Source organism: Hemicordylus capensis, chromosome 3, assembly GCF_027244095.1.
Source record: "Hemicordylus capensis ecotype Gifberg chromosome 3, rHemCap1.1.pri, whole genome shotgun sequence".
In the NCBI taxonomy this organism is placed as follows: domain Eukaryota; kingdom Metazoa; phylum Chordata; class Lepidosauria; order Squamata; family Cordylidae; genus Hemicordylus; species Hemicordylus capensis.
In genome coordinates, this window is record NC_069659.1 from 110,750,027 (window position 1) to 110,767,976 (window position 17,950).

At 41.0% G+C, this 17,950-nt stretch overlaps 1 long non-coding RNA gene across 5 annotated transcripts; it reads left to right on the plus strand.

Moving 5' to 3' along the window:
• The first annotated feature begins 46 nt into the window (after nucleotides 1-46).
• On the plus strand, nucleotides 47-11,896 carry LOC128349636 (uncharacterized). Of its 5 annotated transcripts, none has more exons than XR_008318901.1 (4): nucleotides 47-247; nucleotides 7,896-9,108; nucleotides 10,628-10,764; nucleotides 11,579-11,896. It is a non-coding gene; the product is annotated as an uncharacterized LOC128349636 (long non-coding RNA). The 5 variants fall into 5 exon arrangements; XR_008318902.1 differs by having other exon boundaries at nucleotides 9,002-9,108; XR_008318900.1 differs by lacking the exon at nucleotides 47-247 and having other exon boundaries at nucleotides 265-8,688; nucleotides 9,002-9,108.
• Nucleotides 11,897-17,950: the final 6,054 nt, after the last annotated feature.

The following is a 17,950-nucleotide window of genomic DNA, read 5'->3' on the forward strand; positions in this document are numbered from 1 at the left end:
AGCCTTCTGACTGGGCAACAGGCAACCCGGCATCCCCGCACCCCTCCCTTTCCTGGTTGCCCATCCAGCTAAGTACCGCCTGCCTTTACCGCGACACCCAAAACAGTGCGCATGCGCCGGCCTTCATTGGTTGGCCTCCGGGCCTTTAGAAATTGAAACAAAGTGGCGAGGCTGACGCTGCGCCCGTTCTGGCAGGTCGCAAGGGTAAATAGGGACGCACTTGTGTCCCTTTTCTGCGTCTTCTCCTGTACGTTGCATTCATTTATTCTGGGGGGGGAAGCCTGTCCTGCTTCTGAAGTAGGGTATGTTAGGAACCCTGCTTCATAACAGTTTCCTGTAGCGGGGCCGGGGGAGAACCTTTTGAATGTTTAATCTCAATAGTATACTGTAATGATAATATATGTAGCACCATTCACGTACATGGCAATATTTACAAGTAATGAGAAGAAATGACACTGTCCCAGTGGGCGCACAATCTGCAATCGACATAGGAAGACGACAGGTCTCGTAAGAGCTGTTCAACAGTGGATCGGTCTGCCAACTGCGGTCGTGAGCTTTCTGTCGCTGGAGGGTTTCTAACAGAGGCTGGAGAACCATCTGTCAGGGTCCAGGGATGCTATCACCGTTTCTTGTACTGAGTAAGGGTTAGACTAGAAGACATCCAAGATCCTTTCCAGCTGTAAAATTCTATGATTCTAAGGGGAGGAAAATGGAAGTAGGGATAAGCTCGGGAAGAATATGCGTCCATTTCATATTCACATGCTTAAGCTTAGTATAGTGTGTGTGAGGACTGTCTGGCTAGTCACTTTCCAGGAAAAGAGGCTTGATGGGGTTGCCTTCTTCCCTAGCCATGCCAGTGGTGACTCCAGCACTGCTTTTGCTACATAATTGTTCCTAAACATTGCTGACTTGATGGCAGTTAAAATCCTAGTAGTAGTAGGGGACTTGACTTTCTCCATCATCAAGGTGAATGACACCTCTGGTGGCTTCTGTGACACAGATCTGCCCAGAGACATTGTCAAAAGAGATCTGATTGTTCTTACAACGAAATAGCTGCAGTTCAAATACATTCAGTAGCATTGCTATCTAAATAGGCAGTGAGAAGAGCAGAAGCAGAACAATGACATGTCCGTGTGCATGTGCAATTCTGCTCAAGCCAGCATGATGTAGTGGTTAGACTAGGACCGTAGTGGACTAGGACCTGAGAGATCCGAGTTCAAATCCCCATTCAGCCATGATACTTGCTGGATGACTCTGGGCCAGTCACTTCTCTCTCAGCCCAACCTACTTCACAGGGTTGTTGTGAGGAGAAACTTAACTATGTACACCACTCTGGGCTCCTTGGAGGAAGAGCGGAACATAAATCTAAAATAAATAAATAAATGTAATAACATGCATGTACACTAAGAATCACAATACATCCCTAGATATATTTCATATCTAGGAAGATGGGTGAAGGAGATGGAGCCTTTAGAACTCTAGTGCACATGTGCATGTACTAACAACATTATAAGATGTCATTTACCCAAAAAGTAAAATAGGAACAGTGATTTATTGGGTATAGGGGCCATGGCGAGGGGAAAGCTTTCAATCTGCATCCCCCCACCTGTGGCTTTGATCCTGATTAGGTTGCCCCAGAAACTGCTATTGTAAAAAGCATGTAAGCCCTAATGAGGGTTTAACATGACTTGTAGTTTGGCTCTCAGAAAAAGAGACTTTATGAAAGCTGAAGACCGACAACAGTTTTTAAGAGAGTTGAAGGTGATATAATGAAGTTGTTTTCCATTGTATACACAGTTGTCTTACTGCCATTTAGAGTCAAGTTTTAAGTTTTTGAAGAACCAGGAAAAAATTACAAAACCAAATAATGTGGTTTTCAGGGTCAAAGTTACCTAAGGTAACAGGAACCATAGGTTCATGTGCCAAACACTTTGATTAACTATCTCATTACACTGTCCCAAGTATATATCTTCCTCAGGATACTAGAGTCAAGGATCAAATCTTGAACTTTATGTAAGTTAATCCTGTATCTTTCTGCTAAGATATAGCAAAACCTAAGAAGCAATGTGCCAATCCATGAAGCTAAGTGTGGGGATTAGCAAAGGAAGTGAATTGGTGTGGGGGGGGTGTGTGTGTGTCCTGCACTCACCAACCACCTCCAGCTGATCTCTGACCATGGTCACTGCCTGCCTCACCTAGCAGCTTACTATCCACTGTTTCTTCTTCTCTTCATTCTCTTCCTACCAGTTCCTGCTGGGTTTTAAGAAGGAAGAGGGAGTATGGAAGAGGTCTAGAGTGCCTTCTGGAAAATGTTCTAGGCTATACTTCCTCTTCCTAAAAATCCAGCAAGAAGCAGTAGGAGTAGGCCATGCAAGGGGATGACACCTTGTTGTCCCACCTCAGGTGCTGACCGGGGTGCTTAGGCTGGTCATGCTTAGGGGCCCTTCAGGGCTAGGCTACATGACTGAGATTTCTGAGCATGATGTATGGAGTTGGAAAAGAGGACTTTCATGGGCTAAGGCCCTTGGAAACTGCAGGTGCCTCATCATGGGCCTTGCCTTTGTCTTCGCCTGTGTGGTTGTGAATGTTGCTCTGAGATGTAGGGCTACTGGGTTCTGGTACTGTTAACACTTCCTTTTTCTGTTTGAAATTGTTGCCAGCATGATGGCTAAAATGTAAAATTTGCCTTTTGGAGGCCACATTCACATTTCCCAGGATAGGAATCAAATCCATTTCCCCCATGGATTTTGCCCTTGCCTAGTGTTCTCTTCTGTGAGCTTGCTGCTATTTCCCTTTGTCACCTCCCCTTTCCCTTGAAAATGGTTTGTTTCCCTCCCAGAATCAAATACAAGTGTGTTATTTAAAAAAATTGCATGGACACATTATTTCCACAGCAGGATGTAGATCCTTGCCTTGGGAAGCTGCTTGGTTCTCCATGCAGACTTGACTTCCTAACAATTCCACCATGTTGGCTTGTGCAGAAGAATTGCTGAGGTCTCTTTCTTACTCCCTGACTGTGCACAATATATGAGCAGGGATGTGTGTACTGTGTTTGGTGATGACATCATGGGATTATTTGGTTGTTGCTGCACAGTGATTGGTGACCTCTGTGCATGGGCTATAGCTAATATGACAACTGGGCAAAAAGGTCAAATGATGGTAAGAGAGATAGCACACCCCAACACCAGATAAGAGACTCAGCATATAGGTGTCTATATACCATGCCAGAAGCCTCCAAGCAAAGATGGGTGAGCTGGAGTGCTTGGTTACTTGGTTACTAATGAAAACATAGATATAATGGGCATAATGGAAACCTGGTGAAATGGTGAAAACCAGTGGGACACTGTTATTCCTAGACATAAGCTCTACAGGGAGGAGAGGACTGGGGAGGAGTAGCACTGTATATTAAAGAAGGGATAGATTCCAACAAGCTAGAAAACCTAGGTGGACCTGGAGTCCTCCACAGAATCATTATGGGTGATAATACGAGTGCTTATGATTGATTGCAACCTTAGTTATTTCTCTCTACCTGAGCAAAAAGTGAGACCCCCCCCCTTCTATTATTCCTTTCTGTCTCAGCCACTTAAGCAGGGGGTTTGGGAATAACCATTTATCTGCAAATTTCCCAATATATATGCAAAACCAGGAATAACTAAATCATGTAGGAAGCAGAAAAAAGAAAAAATTAGTACTGATGTCACTTAGGGAGGTAACTAGTGCTAGAAAATAAATGTAGGTGAAGTCTTAGCATAACAATTCACCTTGCACATTTTAATTTATTTTATTATGTTTTCATCATATGGGCATGAGCCTCCTATCACCAAGATTTGTTAATCCAAAGTTGTTTATTCAAGATTGTAGGCACTAGTTACATTTATCAAATGAAGCCTTTTGAGCTACCGTATCCATGTACAAGTATTAGTTTCATTAATTTTGCTATTACTCGAGGAATTCTTCCCCTGCTGCAAATTTTTTCATCTAAATTCTATACTTTATCGCCACTACACAGAATATAATTAAATCAGAAACTATCCAGTTACCACAGCAGGGTGTTTTTTTGTTATTGTTTCATCTGTACAGTCCGCATTACAAAACATAAACATACAGAAGCTGGTTTTATGTACAATGGATTAAAGTATGATCTTTAACCTTTTTCTGATACCATGACCTTTAAATACACACTAGTGTAATTTGCTGATACTCGGGCATGAATCTGGGGCTTTCTGCCAAATTTAGCAAATAAGAGAGTATGCTTTTGAGTTCTCCAGAATTCTTCTTCAGGAAGGATGTTAAAACAACATCCAGAGGGAACAGAGCAGAGGTAATAGTTGGGACTAATTTTAAAAAGGCCGCAGTTTAAGACTTAAAGAATGCAGGTGGTTTTATGTGGACGACCAGCATAATCCTTTGCATGTGCATTTAGAAATAAAGTAAACAATATTCAACAATATTCCCTCTATGCTCAATAGGCCTTCCTATTGAAAGTCCCACTATACAGTAAGTCCCACTTTGTTCAATAGGCCCTCCCAAGTAAATGTACATAGGATTGATCCCTTAATTTAGAGTAGCTTCTGCTAAGTGCAAGACAAGTTTGAGTTTGCATAGCAGACTACTAAAACAAAATAACAAAAATGGATAATCTCCCATAAGATAATAATAATAATAGTTAGGAATATAGGAAGCTGCTATATACCAAATCAGACCATTGGTCCATCTAGCTCCGTATTGTCTAAACAGATCTACCTATTTTCTCAAGCTTTTAACTGTATTTTTTAAAAAGTTTTTATCTTTTGAGATTGTTTTTACTTGTTTTGTGAATTTTAACGGTTTTATATTAATTATGTTTTAACTTTGTATACCACCTAGAGATTCTGTATCGGGTGGTATACACAGACTGGCAGTGGCTTCTCCAAAGCTGCAGGCAGGAATCTCTCTCAGCCCTATCTTGGAGATGCCAGGGAGGGACCTTGGAACCTTCCATTTTCCATGAAAATGAAGGTTGGAAAATTCAGGACTGACAAAATGAAATACTTTTTCACATAGCGCATTATTAATCTATGGAATTCTCTGCCACAGGATGTGGTGAAGTCCACTAGCTTGGATGGCTTTAAAAGGGGCTTAGACAAATTCATGAAGGACAGTTCTATCAATGGCTACTAGTCTGGTGGCTATAGACCATCTCCAGCCTCAGAGCAAGATGTCGCTAAATATAAGTTGTAGGGAAAGAACAACAGGAGAGAGGGCAAGCCCTCACCCTCTGCCTGTGGGCTTCTCAGAGACATCTGGTGGGCCACAAAGTGAAACAGAATGCTGGACTAGATAGGTCTTGGACCTGATACAGCAGGGCTGTTCTTGTGTTCTTAACCTCAGATGTTCTTCCCAGAGCAGCTCCATCCCCTAAGGAGAATATCTTACAGTGCTCACACATGTAGTCTCCCATTCATATCCAAGCAAGATAGACACTGCTTAGCAAAGGAAACAAGTCATGCTTGCTACCACAAGACCAGCTCAGGATCTATCTCCACTGAAAATTACTTTAAAAGAAAATTATTATAAGATGATGTACAGGTGGTATTTGACACCCAAAAAATTAGCATTAATGTATAAAAATGTTCCAAGTAAATGTTGGAAATGTGGACATTGTGAAGGAACTTTTTTTCATATGTGGTGGTCTTGCGGGAAGGCAAAGGCCTTTTGGGATATGATATATAATGAGTTGAAGAAAAAAATTTTAATGACATTTCCTAAGAGGCCAGAATCCTTCCTGCTGGGAATAACCCAAGGATCGTTTTCCAGAAGAAATTTAACATTTTTTATGTATGCAACCACGGCAGCCAGAATAGTATATGCACAGAAATGGAAGGACAATGAAATGCCCTCAAAAGAAGATTGATTGATAAAAATTTTGGAATATGCTGAGATGGCAAAACTTATAGTACTGATAAGGGATGAAAACTTGGAATCTTTTAAAGAAGATTGGAAACCATTCTTACTATACTTAAAGAACTATTTTTCTAATATGGACTTTTCAGCAGGGTTTGAAATTTAGTAATAATTAGCAGGTTGGGTAGAGTAAAATCAAGTTTGCAATGTGTAGGATATATGTTTTGAATTACTATAGCAATGATTGACTTGTATAGTTAATGAATCATGCAGATTGATGAGCGGGAAGTCTATATTTACTTAATTAGATGTAACAGGATTGTTAAGATATTGTAAAAACCAATAAAAATTTTAAAAGGGGAAAAGATCTATCTCCACTGAATTGAACACATGCATCTCTTGGAAAGCATAAAGCAGTAATAAAGATAAATGTAGTAATCTTTACCTTGGTTGACCTGTTTCACCAGGGTAAAGATTTTAGGTGATACTCTAATTTTAGGTGATACTTGACTTTTCTAATAATTTAACTCTAATAATTTTAGGTGATACTCTAATTAATTTTAGGTGATACTCTAGGTAAAGAATTGGGTAGTTTTGGAGAACTCGAAAACTTGCTTCTTAGAAGCCAGACTCCCCAAAGTCCACTTGAGTCTGACTCATGTTGCAAGTAGAAACTTGTGTATTATATCTACATTTATTCAGGTCACATTTCTGAGTTACTACTAATAAGCACTGCATTGAGTGATGAGGATGGGATCAACATCAAAACAATGGAATATATCATCCATACAATTTGCAAAAAGAACACAGATTAAGCTCACAGGACCATACTAAAAGAAAAGCTTGCATAGATGACTCATTCAAATAAAAGCATTTTACCTTCATGTATACCCTCCAATATTTCACTAATGAAAATAGGGACATGCCTGTGAACATGTAAGGTGCAGGACCAACCAATCTGGGAGCTGTGGTGTATAATTTTGACTACAAGCATGCTACAAATGGCACGTGTGCAAGTAGATCACATTATTTCAGATTACCAAAGCTATGGGCCATATTGCCTTAATATTGTACATTCATTTCACATGACTGTTGTGAGGACTATTTTAGCAAAAAGTCTGGGATGGGGGGAAGAGCTCCAATTATACTAGCTTACCTTGGAAGCAAGAATGGGGTCTCAGTACCATCTAGAGATGATATAAAAATCTGGAGTTCCTCTTTTATGTTGGGCCTCAACCCAGCTTCCTTGGGTTGGCTCAACACATGGTACCATATTGTAGACCAGAGCTGCACAACCTTGGCCCTCCCACAGATGTTAGACCTTGGGCCAAAGCTGTGCAGCTCGGCTGTAGACTGTACAGAAGAACCTTATTATTTGCAGAACAGCTATTCATGGTTTGGGGTTTTAAATTTTTTCCCCTCCACCCTGGAACCTAACCCCACTTTCCCCATAGGCCTAATGCCTCGTTACTCACAGTTTCATCACTCGCAGTATGGAAACCCAAAATGGAACGCCAGAAAAGGAATTGATCCCCCACAAGTAACGAGATTTTTGGGCAAAGAGCAATCTGTGGGATTGTGCCCCCACCTCCATCCCTGGCTGTGCATAGAACTTTTAATTATGTGAACCATACCGGCTCACACAAATGACTATGTGAGTTGGCCCCACCCTGTGCAGGAAAATTGTATCACCTATAGAATCCCCTTTATGGAACTCAGTGACTGAAGGCAGCTTCACCATTCAACCTGTCATATTAAGAGCGTTCTCTGTCTATTTTGTTTGCTGATTCAATTTCTTAACTAAAAAAGCATAATTTTACTAAGTGATTTGCATTTTTCTATCTAAGAACTGAATTGCTAGAAAAGAAAAAAGTCATCAGGAATATAAATATTAACATTACTGAGAGACAGAAGAACTGTAGAGGCTTTAAGCAGTATAATTTAAATGCACCTCCTGCCATCTTTTCAATGGTAACACAACATGGAAGTGTTTTTTAATCACTGTGCTCCAGGCTTCCACTTGAAACATCCAGCTGACATGCAACTTGAAACAGTTTTGCCATACAGTCTGTGGAAAGCTTAGAATTCTTTTTATTCCAAACAAAACAGAGGATTAAAGGTGAAAAGATATTGTTTGCTTTGAAAATAAGAGGTCTAAAATAACTTAAATGGGTGATAGTGTGTATTTATTTATAGAGCTTCCAAATCATAGAGAGAAAATTTAGTACCGTACTAAGCGGAATGAAAAAAGGTTGTTCTTAGGTGTGCTGATGAATTCCTTGCCAAGACATCTGAAAAACATAGTAAAGGCTGTGAAAGTGCAGAAAATGAGGCATGCACTGCTGTTTCTGTCCATGCTATGTCACCTATGCTATGTCTATATACCTGTCACCCATTCTTTTCTGCCTACCATTCATGTGTGTGCCAAACAGGGAAATAGTACTCTTTGTTAGGGAAAGCAACTAGGATACTACATTTCCCTTGGTTTCCCCTACCACCTGGTTAAGAAGTAGAAGACAGCTGTATGCCTCCCCACCCCAGTACACAATGGCCACCTTCAGACATAATGGCAAACTGCTGGTCCAATCGACTTGCAGTTTGCCTCCATTCCCCCAGCACACTCCCAGACAATTGCAATCTGCAGTCTGGGAGACTGCAAAGGGGGAGGAACTGGTTGCATTGGTTTTCTCCAATACATGAAGGAAAGCCATGGCAGCCAATTGCTTTGCAGAGAGCGGGGAGCTTACAACACTTAACTCCGGTTTGTGCAGCTTGACATGTTGGAGCCTCCGGAAACTAGGTTTGGTGAGTTCACCTTAATTCAAACCAAGAGTTCTATTGGAGGTTTGGGGGAGGAATTGGAACTGTGGTTGGGTCTGGGAACCACAGTTCCGATTATTCAGATGTCATGGAGGGCCAACCTGAGGTGGGTTTGCCTCAGGTTTTCCATGACGTCAAGAGACAGCCATATATTTGTGCTCAATTTTCGCCTTCTCCAGAGGTTATGTTCCACATGCTCATTGAACATAAGTAGAGGGAAACAGGAGCATGCTATTTAGCCACAGCCTGCACACCAACATTTGCACTGACCATATTCTCCTTATGTTTTCTCATTCAGCATTTGTCTGCAGAAGGCAGAGTAGAATACGGGGGGATTTTCCACATGTGATTCAGAACCAAATGCTGCACACAAAGATGTGTTCATCAGGCATGTCCGTGTGGAAGGTATAGTTACTTACCTAGCACATTCCCATTCTTTCATTAATGCAGGGAATGCATGACTTCTGAACAAGGATTTTGTGATGAGCAGTTATTATTCCTATGTTTCTCACTGACAAGAGCATTGCCTCTTTTTTGCCTTATGTATGATGTGAGAATTTTATTTGCAAAACAGATTATATAGCTGCCAAGGTGGGAGCCAAGCTAAGACAGGTTCCTAATTATGGGTACCACCACTACCGGGGCATAAATATCACACCTGAAGAACTCCACATATTATAGAGAAAATGCAGTAGTCAAGGGCAAACTTGTTTTCCAGTTACTCTTCTCATTGAAGGACCTCTAAATAGCTTTCAAGGAAGTCAGAATTCTCCAGAAGATAGTTTGAAAAACCAAATATTACAAAGACACCATCAGTCTGCAGTGACTCTTCTTCCAAAGGAAACAACAGGTTGCTTACCTGTACCTGAGGTTCTTCTAGTGGTCATCTGATTGTTCACAAATGGATTCTGCATCTGTGCAGGAGCAGTGCTTGGAACTCTCAAGCTCCCTCTGACTAGCTCCACCCCTCCAGCCTCGATCTGGAAATGTAAGGACTAGAAGAAAAGAGACTGTAGTGGGGCAGGATGGGAGGGTGAACAGACAGATGACCATTAGAAGAACCTCAGTTACAGGTAAGCAACCTGTTGTTCTTTGGCGTGGTCTCTGTCACACATAGGTGCATAGCAAGCTTACTTGAAAGGAGGTGGGACAGCAGTCACTGGAAAATGGAGCAGAGCACATTTTCCAATTTGATGGCTTCCACAATCCATCTTGAAAAGGTTGAAGGTTGTTGTCCCCTGGTGTTCTCGGCATAGGAAACAAACAAATGAGGCCCCTCTGGATCTCTTTGGTCCGTTGGGTATAGAAAGCTAGCACTCTTCGGACATCTAGGGAGTGGAGCTTATGCTCCGGGTCTGATGAAAGGTTCCAGAAAAACACTGGCAAGGAAATGTCTGAGCACGATGAAAAGTGGAGAACACCTTAGGTAAAAATTTGATATCAAGTCAAAGTTGTACCTTATCCTTGTGGAAAACTAGGTAGGGTGAATCTGTCTGGAGAGCACACAGTTCTCCTACTCTGCGCGTTGAGGTGAGTGCAACCAATAGCACTGACTTCCATATGAAAAGCCGGAGAGCGGAGGAAGCCATGGGTTCAAACAGGGCCCCCATTAATTGTATAAGAACGAGAGGAAAGCCTCAGGGAGGGGCAATCCTAGGAGCATCTGGAAAACTCAGTGTCAGGCCCTTCAAGAAATGCTTCCCTGTAGGGTCTTTGAAGTGGGAAAGGTGACCAAGATTGGTTAGGTAACATGTAATGGCCACCAGGTGCACTCTTATGGAGGATAACTTGAGGCCAGAAGACTTCAGTTCAAGGAGGTAAGTAAGAATGTTTGAAAACATAGGGTTCAATGGGTCTGCCTGTAAGGTGTGCATCCCGACGGTGAACCGTGTCCACTCATGATGTTATTATTTTCTTGTGGCAGGTTTTCTGGAGACTGCCAGTATTTCCTGAAGTGCTGAATCTAAGAAAGGAGGAGCAGCCACACCATTAGGTGGAGATGATCCATACTGGGGTTGACCAGCTGCCTGTCCTGTAGAGTCAGGAGATGTGGCGATCAAGGTAAGTGGCGCCAACCCCCTGTTGCTAGTAGTTTGAGGTGAAGGAACCATAGCCTCCTGGGCCATCAGGGTGTGATTAGAAGTACCTTGGCACGCTGGATGCAAATGCATTGAATCACTCTTGAAATCAGAGGGATGGGAGGAAACATATAAAGGAAACCTATGCTCCAATCCAGGGAGAAGGCATCTCCTAGTGATGTTTCTCCTATTCCTGCCCTTGTGCAGAATAGGGTGAACTGGTGATTCATTGGACAGGTGAAGACATCTATGTCTGGAGTCTCCCAATGACAGAGCAGGGACCTTAGGCAGTTTGGGTCCAGACACCATTCATGTGAGTCCATTGAACTTTGACTGAGGGAGTCTGCGAGAACGTTAGCCTTCCCATGGATGTGAATGACTGATATGTGCATATTCTGCGAGAGGACTCAGTTCCAAAGCCATAGCGTGAGATGCAGGAGGGTCCTTGAACTGGTGCCACCCTCTCTATTGACATAGGACTTTGCAGTTGTATTGGTCTGAATTTGTACCGAATGGCCCCTGAGAATAGGTTGAAAACCCTTCAGTGCCTTGAAAATTGCCAGCAGTTCTAAGTAATTTATGTGGTCGAGACCCTCCTCCGCATTCCATCAACCTTGAAGTGTGGAAGTGGCACAGTGGGTGCCCCAGCTTGTTTCTGAGGCATCAGTGGTCACCACATAGTCCGGGTCACCGGAGAGAAAGATGTCCCCATGCGTAAGTTCCTGTGGGAGGACCACCACATGAGTGATTGAAGGATTGTTGGTGGAATACAGTCTTTTTGCCTGGTCCTCCCTTAGGGAGTCAAAATGGTCTAAGAATCAACGCTGAAGAATCCGCATGTGGAGATGGGCATGAGGAAGTACGGAGGTGGCTGATGCCCCAAGGCCTAAGATCCATTGTACCCTTCTGGCTGGGTGGCAGCAATTGTGCGATATGCAAAGAACCAGAGAGGTGTTGTCCACATGGTCTGGAGGTAGAGATGCTTATTGAGTCGAATTGAATGCCAATAAAACGGATGGTTTTTGTCGATTTCAGATTGGACTTTTTGAAATTCAAAACATGAAATATCCTTTGCAATTTCTTATTAAAAGTTTCAGTGATGAAATTAGACATTTTCCAAGTTTTGAGTGTGTGAATATTCATTTCATCTAGAATGTAAACCACCATGGGTCATTTGTGCATGGCAGTATAGAAATGTAATAAGCAAACAAACAAACAAACAAACAAACAGAATGTACTTTTACCCCCTTAGCTCCCATATAACCCAGTCATATGCATGTTTACTTAGAAGTATATCCCACTCAGTTCTGTGGAATTTACCAAAGTATACAAAGGATTACAGCCTCATCATGTACAGGATTACAGCTCTATCAGTTTCATCTCACTTTCCACCTTACTCAGTTCAGATTATTCAGGGGAACTTCAGAGAAGCAATATGCTATAAATGTGTCTTCTTATCCTAGAATAAACAGCTCTAAACAGAGCTTATCGGAATGCTGCACCCAGTGCCTAATATTGCACTTGCAGTGTTTGCAATGACTTATGCAGTGCATACAACTTTGCCTGTAGGGTGGTGAGCCCCCTTGGCTGGCTGCATTCATTTTGGGGCTTCTTTGAAGTGCCCAGAAACAACTGATAAGAGGTAGAGACGGGGACACCACTTACCCAGACTTATCTGTCCATTTATGTTTTTCATTTATAACTCACTCAATACTGAACACAATTCAGAAGCACTTTTATTGCCATTGTGCACCTGGAAAATAAACACCAGGTGAAGTAAAAGGGGAATCTTGATGGAACTAGAAAAATTTCCTGTGAGCTGAGTGTGAATACAATGTTGTCTTGTTCATTTGCACAGGAAACGTGCATACTCTGCATTCTATCTTATTTTTCTCCCTTGGATTGCAAACCAGTTTCAGGTCATTTGTTTTTTTACAAACTGCAGTAGAGGACCAAATAAGGCCTCCCCACTTTTCCTGCAAAGTTGGGGACCTTGTTCATTGTGGTTTCTATAACTATGGCAAATGATGTTGCATTGGGCAGGGTTGGTGTCCAAGATCTGCATTGCTCAGCAGCAATGATCCCTGAGATCACTTCTGTGCCTATAGCCTTCAAGTGGTGGTAGGAACAATTCTTGGGGCCTACTTAGGTAGAGGGGTTGCCAACTTTGGAATTTTATAGAGGATGTGCAACTATTTTGGGGACCAAACAACTTTTTTTGAATGTGTTTTGGTGTCCGAGAGCAGCTGGAACATTTTGTTCGCTCAGAACACTTTGCTCTCCTGAGCATCTTCTCTTCCTTTGTCTCCTTTTCTGTTGGCATCCTACTGACCATCCATCCAATGGGGAAGCCAGAGTGGAGTTTCTGCTTCAGTGGCAGCTTGTAGAACCATGTGATCGAAGAGCACGGATAGATGGGCGCTGCCGGTGCACCTTCCTTCCTTCCTTCCTTCATGTGGTGGTGCTGGTGGCAGTGAGAAGTTAGCTAACTTACTCAGATAGCAGCTACCCATGCTAAAAAGGGGTAACTACCCCTGAGTAAAAAGGCACCTTTAAAGTGACGAGTCTCTTCATGGAGAGAGCAACTGGCCCTATCCAACCCCAGCATAGCATCCCTTCAGTGGCTGATGCTGGTGTTGCCTTCCATTTCATTTTAGATTGTGAGCCTTTTGGGGACAGGGGAGCATCTGATTATTTATTTTTCTTTGAAAACCACCTTGAAACCTTCGGTTGAAAAGCAATATATAAATGTTTGTCGTTGTAGAGGACATCAAGTGAGTGGGAAACCATGCACACACCACTGTGCCAGCATGCAAAGAGGCTGACTAGGTAGCTAGCTGGCTGACTTGCCTTGAGCCAAGAGGTGAAGTTGCTGGCCTGACTGGGAAGGGCAGATTGGGTGGCCTGTGGGGAAAGAGGACACTGGACTGTGTGTGTGGTATACCTAACCAGGAGTTTTTTCAGACAGCAGGCTTTACTGTGGATTTACTGCAAGGCTTTACTGTGAGTTTGGAGCATATTGAATACTCCGATGCAAAAAGTGGATTTTTTAATCCCAGACATAAATTGGGCTAGGCTCCAATATGTGGGGGAAACCCGAATTGTGTCTATAGTGCCCTCTGATAGGACTTCAGGGTAAATCTGGCCCATATGTGAACATACCCCTCCATTTCGGTGGAGATGCGAGCTAAAAGCCCTGTCTGGGTAGGAATGCTCCAGGAGATAAACTGACGGTTAAGAAGTAGGGGCCTTGAGAATTCTGCACTTAGACAGCGGACTGAACAGACATGCAACTCATCTGATCATCAGCTTCACAGTGGTGAGCTGTATTCTCAAATTATCCAATTTTAATCAAAATATGCATATATAATGCCAATAAACATATGCACATTTTACACCAAGTGGAGACTTTTTTCAGACTTTTTGGGGGTGAAAAGCGTCCCCTATTTCCACTTTTTTGGTGATGGATATTTATTTATTGAATTTCTATACTACCTAATATAGAATTCTCTAGGCGGTGTACAGATTAAAACATAATATAAAATATAAAATATTTAAAGTTCATAAAACAGATAAAAATCACAATAAAAACACATTAAAATTTTTAAATTAGATTTCAGTTAAAATCATGGAAAAATAGGTATGTCTTCAGGGTCCTCCTAAAAACAAACAGAGAAGAAGATGCTCTTACTTCAGCAGGGAGTGTGTTCTAAAACCCTGGGGCTGCCACAGAGAAGGCCCAGTCTCAAATTGCCACCAAACATGTTTTGACTTTTTTAACCATCTGGCAAGCCTCCTATAACCCATGGAGGACAGTTAGCTGAAGGCCTCTGAAACTTGGAGCCAACTCCAATATCTGGCCACAGAATCTATACCCTATACATCATATATCACATAGAACTAAAATTGCAACTTTAAAAAAAAGTGTGTATACTAAGCTTTTTGGCAAAGACTACTTTTGCCTCAGATTTCAGCTTAAGAATTAGGCTACATGATAGATGTTCCTTCATAGTTAACTATTAAGATGTTGGTTTTTCTAATGTAGTTTTTCATATTTCACTAGTAACAGAAAATAAAAGTTGATAGGAAAACATGCATACAGTGCTCATAATAATAATATTATTATAATGGCCTGCTGTTTTAAAATGCAAATGTTCATGTGTGTGTCACAAATATTTGTTTGTTTCTCAGGTCTTTTTCACCTTAAATCTATCACAATTCATTACTAATGTTTGTTTTCAAACATAAATAACTGTTTTAATATTAAGATTTCGGAAATCAGCTTGAAGTTTTCTCAAGTGTTCTCAAAATTAAATGTACAATTTAATTTCTTATCTTTGGTGTGCATTGTATTTGATTGCCATATCTGACATGTATTATTTCTGTTTGAAATGTTAAATTTATGAATTGCAAGAATCCAATATTCAAGTTGCCATATTTTTTCTTGCAAAATTTCTGTATTAAAAATTTTAAAAACAGCATGACTTTTCATATTATATATTCAAACAGGGTTGTTTTTATATTTTGACTATATATTCAAAACAGGTTTGTCATGAAAACAAATTTCTTTTGGGTTCTGTATAGATATTTGACTGTCTTTTCAGTCTGCAGAACGAAAAAGCATTTTGTTTCAGTTTGATATTTTCTCAAAACATGTATCTTAAAAGGTACCAAGATCAATAAAACTCTCTTCAAAACTGTATGCAACAATTCAGAGAGTTTTAAAAATTACTTTATCTTGTTTTACTGAAAGCAAGTCACAAGGGACCCATATTTATCAGCACAAATGGCAGGAGCAAGAGGGATAATTCTTCATGTCACTTTTGCAAAAAGGCCGCAAGAAAAAAACTGATCTACAGTACAATAAGCAATAAAGTAAACGATTTAAAAATCTTAAATAGGCATAGCAGTTGAACTATTACAAGCAGAATTAATAAAGCATATTGATCAAAATCATTAAATTATCAGAGAACAGAACCAAGCACAAACACCTAAAATCTGTAATAAGGTTCTGTGTTTATTCACATACCTCCTCCTTTATCTGCAAAGCAGGTTTACAAAGTAGAGATGCTGAGCAGGTGGGAATGGCAAGAGATCTATAATGGTGAATTTAGTGTGCCATCTAGTGACCATTTGAATTGCAAGGTAGACCACACACATCTCTCATATAGTTAAGGATATTTGCTTATTTTAGATCTGAGATACTATCCAGAAGCTATAAGTTTACACAACTAAAGGAATTTTAATCTTTTGGATGTCCCATAACTGAACAGAAGGGGGTGAGGGGAGACCATACTATGAAACAATTCCAATTTTATGGGCTGGGGGCAGGAAGGAAATGGAATAAAAACATTATGTCAGAGTAGCAAGTCTATGTTGATTTTTAAAAAAAAAAAAATCTATGAGCAGTAACAAGCAGGAACCAACCTAGTATCCATAATAATTTATCATTCCTTCTCGGTGCATGTTCCTCCATCAAAGAACAGCTGACGTCCAGCCTAAATTATTTGTAATCAGTCTCAGTGAAATTAATGGGACAAATTAGTCTTGACTTCAGAATCTGCCTGTATATATGAAAGCTATACTTGCAAGAGTCAAGTGAAAATTAGTCTCATTCAGCACTGTACATATATGTGGAAATAATATGTGCTCTCCGGAACTGCTTTTATTTTCTTACAACTAAAAATGCAGAGCTTCCTAATCCCCCATCCCTCACCCAAAAAACCCCCAAGACTGAAATCCTGTGCATTGTTAACTGGGAGTTTGCCCCATAGAATACAATGGGGCTAACTTTTATGTAAATATATAGGATTGGGCTGCATTATCTCCACACAACTACATTTATTTAAAGGAAAGTTAAATTGAAATCAACTGGTTTTCTGTCTGCATAAACTTGTTTAGGTCCAAGAGTTGGATTATATTGTGGATTTGTGCAGCTATCTGCTAACAAAGGTGCAAAGAACTTGACAAGCTGTTACAAAAAATCTTTCCCCCAAAGACCAGTCCTGGTAGTGTTTCCAGATGGAGAAATGGTTGGCGGGCATCCTAACTAAATTAGGATGAAGGAAGCCCTGTTGAAATTTAAGTAGCCCTTAGAGTAACTCCTGAATAGTACTAATGGGTAATTCAGTCAGGACTTTTTAAATGAAGTTTTTGCTGCTTTTCTACTTATTGTCCAGATTACTTCTTCAGCCATTGTGCAATTCCACAGTGCCATCTGCTGGCCATTTGCTCACAAACCTTGATTAGAATATTCAAACTTCATTATGCATAAACAGTTTTGTGTATGACATGAAGACAGATGTACATATGAAGCTCCCCTATACTGCATCAAACCATTGGTCTGTCTGGGTCAGTATTGTCTCTGCTGAATTGAAGTGCTCTCTGAGGTCTTGCGCAAAAGTGCTGTTGCACAACTGCGTAAACACTTCATTCCTAGGCTGACAGAGTCTTGCACAGCACGTCAGCCAATTATAATTAGTTCTTAACTGTTGGGACAAAATATTCCTTTCTGGATTAAAAAGAGTAAGAAATCCCTCACCCAAATAAAATTGTGTTGCAGCTCATTCATCTGTGAAGCTGATATGTATTTGTAATCTGAGCTATAGCCAGTTCATTGAAGATGGATGCTGCATATAAAAGCACAGCAAATGTCTACCCTAGCCGCCACCCCCCCAGCACTTTAATTTATGGCTCTAAAGGACCTAACACATAGTAAACTGCCTGTATCCAGAGCAACCAAATCACATATGAAAGATTTCTATTGTATGTAGTACACAGGTAGTGGCTTCTAGTGCCATTGATAACAGCAGGAAGACTCATGGTGACAGTGGAATAGACAAAAGATAATGGAACTGGAATGCTGAATCCGAGGCCCAACAAACAATCCAAAGATAATACGTCCGGGAAGCTGAGGGTCACAAGAAATTGTAAGAGAATCTCCATGGCTGTATAGGCCAGCTAATGTTGCTACTTGTATAGCACAGACTTGCACACATATGATTGGTTATTGTGTTTCCAGTGAAATTGATATTCCATTTACTTTCAACATGACAAAATCACGAAGGCCAGGCTTCACAGACATCTCATCTGTTTCTTCAGATACACGGACATTAAACAACAGAGGTAATAACGAAGTTCCATGTCCTCAGATCAGATCCACTCTGTAT